The following is a 3802-nucleotide window of genomic DNA, read 5'->3' as shown; positions in this document are numbered from 1 at the left end:
TTGAGACAGGGTCTCACTATGTAGTTGAGACTGACCTGGAACTCACTATGTAGCCCAGGCTGGTCTCGAACTCACAGCGATCCTCCTGCCTCAGCCTCCTGACTGCTGGGATTACAGGTGTGCACCACCACGCCCAGCTGTTTAGGCTTTTATATGTAAACAGAAGGAAAAGCCCTGGCTTCGGCTCAGAGATGAGTGCTTACCTACCATGTGTGAGGCTCTGGGTTCCATCCCCAGCACTGACTGCAAAGCCAAACAAAGCAAGGAGGCTTTCTTTTTGCCCTAAGAAACAATATTCACTTTCTTAGGGACAATGTAATTCAAAGAGCCTAGAATTGTCTTCTAATGTGATTCCAGATATGCATTATTTTATGGTTTGAGATTCTACAATTGTCCTGAGTACAGCAAAAAGGTACACATGTTCACCACAATAAAAGACCAGACTGTACACAGCACAGGATTTTGGACTGATGAAGAGATGATCACACAGTGGGCTCCTTTATAGCCAGGAAAAAGGATGAGGCACTCACAGGTACACCAGTAGAAATGAATTTTTCAGATATCATGTGGAGTAAAACAGGCAGACACAAAAGAGAACGTAATTGGTAAGTATATTTAAATGAAATATATGTTGAGTGTGGGGGATTGCATGCCTGTGATCCGAGCACTTTGGTAAGCTGAGGCAGGAGGATCTCAACTTGGAGCCCAGCCTGGGCATCGTAGTGACTTAGTGAGACCCTGTCTGAAAATAAAAAATAAAAAATAAAAACAACCAGGGGTGGAGCTCTGTGTGAGGCCTTGGGTTCCATCCCCAGTACCACAAAAAGATAAAAATGAAAACCTAGACTGTTCCCATTTCCGCCTGTCCCTTGGTTTTCCTACCTGCGTCTACCAGGAGCTTTGTCCTGTTGCCCTCCATCCTCTCCAGCTCCGGAATCTCCACAGTCACTCGGCACACATAGGCCCCGCTGTTGTTGAGGGTCAGCTGGTTCAGCTGCAGCGTGACATCCCCAGGTGCCCTCCAGGACAGCTGAGCCCTGGGGCCACACATGCCAGGGCTGTGGGTGCCTTTGGTAAGGAGCAGCTGACACGTGACGCTAACGTCCTTGGTCCACTCCACGCGGAGCCACTCCCAGGCCTGCACCCGCGTCACCTGGCAGGCCAGGGTGGCCTGACCACCCTCAGTCACCCTCAGGGACACAGGCCACTGCCGCACACTCAGGCTTGTGGCTCTTTGCAGGGCTGGGGGACAGACGAGGCTGGTGAGCACTGCCCAGTGAGTGCGTGAGACTCAACTCCCCTCCGAGCCCTTGGGTGGGCTCGATCCTCCTTCTGGGGCTAAGCGGTTCAGTCTGTGAAATGGGTACAACTCGCTCGACTGTGAGAGTTCAGGCAGAACTCTTGGATGTGCCCAGCCCTCAGCTGAGTGTGGGAGACACAGCACTGATCAAGAGGGACAAAAGAGAAAAGCACAGGGCTGGGGATTTAGCTCAGCGGTTCGGTGGCCTTCCTTGCAAGTGCAAGGACCCGAGTTTGATCCCCGGCACCAAAAAAAAAGAAAGAAAGAAAAAGAAAAGCACAGTGGTGTAAGCCTATGATCCCAGCACTCAGGAGGCTGAGGCAGGAGGATCGCTGTGAGTTTGAGGCCAGCCTGGGCTACACAGAGAGATCTTGTCTCAAAAACCAGAATAAAGGCTCTGGGGTTTGATGGAACCTGGTGAGTTGTAGGAGTAGAGAGGAGGCCATGGGACTGAGGCAGAGGGATGAGGGGAAGGTGCCAGTTTACTGGAAACAGGGAGCAGAGAGAAGCAGGGTCCGGTCTGAGGTGCGCTTCTCCCTTTGCGATGCAGGATGGAGCCCCGGCCCCGTGCGTGTGAGGCGAGCGGGCGCCACTGAGTAACACCTGCTGACTCCAGTTTACTAAAACCACCCTGGGGCCCATGGCGGGGACCCGCAACTATGGGGTGGGGACTCAGGGCAGGAGCAGGAGGAGCAGAGGGGCCCTGGGACTCTGCAAGTTGTCCCCAAAGAGCAGCACCCCGGGCTGGGGAGGTAGGTTAATGTGAAGGCTCAGCAAAGGCAAAGAAAGAGAAATAAAAGCCAGCAGAGGCAGAGGGAGAGGCCGCCTGGAGGTGGGTGAGAACAGAAGCCAGAGCGGCCAGGGCACCCCCGCCTGCCACGTGGATCACTCTTTGATCCTAGGGCCCCCTTAAGGACGCCCCCTGAAGTCCCCATGCCTACAGTGTCAGGGAGCTGCGCTGTGTTTAGAAAGAAAGCTGGAGGGCTCCATGGGGGAGGCGGAGAGCAGGAGGGGCGCAGAGGGAGAATCCCCGGTACTCACCGTGCAGCTGCGCCAGGAGCAGGAGGGCCCAGCCCGGGGACCCCATCCCTGCCCCACCAGCTGCAACCAGGACACCTAGCTCCCACCCCCACCACGAGACAGACTTCCTGCCACCAAGTCAGCTCACACTGTCACCACAGGGGCAGAGTGACGTGGCAGGGCAGACAGCAGACTTCTCATGTTGGAGCTGTTTGAGGGTCCACTTTGTGCTCCCTCATGCCTCAGTTTCTCTAAAGTGTCCTATACTGAAAGGAAGGTCATGTAGTGAGTGGGGAGGAGATTTTTTTCCTCCTCCTCCTCCTCTTCTTTTTCTTCCTCCTCCTCTTCATCTTTTGTCCTGGGGACAGAACCCAGGGCCTTTGCACTGACCTACTACCTCAGCCCCTTTAAATTATTTATTTTGAGACAGGGTTTTGCTAAGTACCAAGTTACCCAGCATGGGCTGGAACTTGTGATCCTCCTGCCTCAGCCTCCCAGAGTGCTGGAATGTCAGGCTTGTGTCAACAAGCCCGGATTTCAGACAGTATTAAGGAGAAGTGGTCACAGAGAATTCCCTCTCCTTTTAAGGGGAAAGAATCCAGTCTGGTGGCCTCAAGTCTGCTGTCAGCTAAAGTTTTCGTAGGCGTCCTTCTTTGGGTTGAGAAATGCCTCTGTGTTCCTGGCTTTCTGGGAGCTTATTGTCTATTTTTTGGGGAGGGTGCTGGGATGGAGCCTGGGTCCTCCACACGGCAAGCGAGTGCTCACCACAGATCTGCAACCCAGCCACTGTGGGATTTCTGCTGTTGACCGGTGTGTGCTCTGAAAGTAGGCAGCAGACTCCAGGGACCTCAGCTTCACACCCCAACCATGGGGTGACCTCCTTTCTCACCCTGGCCAGGAAGAGTCTTGTTCTCAACCACAGGGAGGCAGCCGTGGTGGAGGCTCTGTCTTCCTGCAGACTCACGGCCTCCCCACTCTTGCCCTCTTCTTTGGACTTTTCCGAGCTCCCCCTTCCCCCCAGCATCTGTGGAAAGGAAATGCTGAGGATTCTGTGGGAGATCAAGGCCCAGACTCTGCCTGGATGCTGAGAGAGAGAGAGCTGTTTTGTTTTTGTTTTGGAGAAGATAAAGCCTGGGGCTTTGTGGGATGTGTAAGAGTTTAGTTGTGCTGTGGGAAAGGAGAGGGCTTTGGTGCTGAGATCCAGCTTGGATAGTATGCAAGGGTAGGAGCGTTCAAGTTCCACATCTTGACGGTTGGGGTGGAGGGTTTGGGTGCCAGTTTGAGCAGCAATGGAGAAAGTATATGGGTGACCATGTGAGGAGACTGAGGCACCAGAGGACTGGGATGGGGATGACCTTGGCAAAGCTGGAGCTCGAACCCAGGCTCCAACGTGGAGTTTTCTCTAGTTTAGATATCATTCACATTTATTTATTTATTTATTTCTGTACTAAGTATTGAACACAGGGCCTTTGCTGAGCTAGG

The 3802-nt window shown here is 53.5% G+C and overlaps 1 protein-coding gene across 1 annotated transcript in view; it reads left to right on the top strand.

Moving 5' to 3' along the window:
- Positions 1–3802, top strand: part of Fsd1 (fibronectin type III and SPRY domain containing 1) — an 18748-nt gene that overhangs the window by 3716 nt on the left and 11230 nt on the right. The gene's annotated exons all lie outside the window — the stretch shown is intronic.

The sequence above is a fragment of the Fukomys damarensis genome, unplaced genomic scaffold (genome assembly GCF_012274545.1).
Source record: "Fukomys damarensis isolate Sample0158 unplaced genomic scaffold, DMR_v1.0_HiC HiC_scaffold_37, whole genome shotgun sequence".
NCBI lineage: Eukaryota > Metazoa > Chordata > Mammalia > Rodentia > Bathyergidae > Fukomys > Fukomys damarensis.
This window is presented reverse-complemented; position numbering and strand designations above follow the sequence as displayed.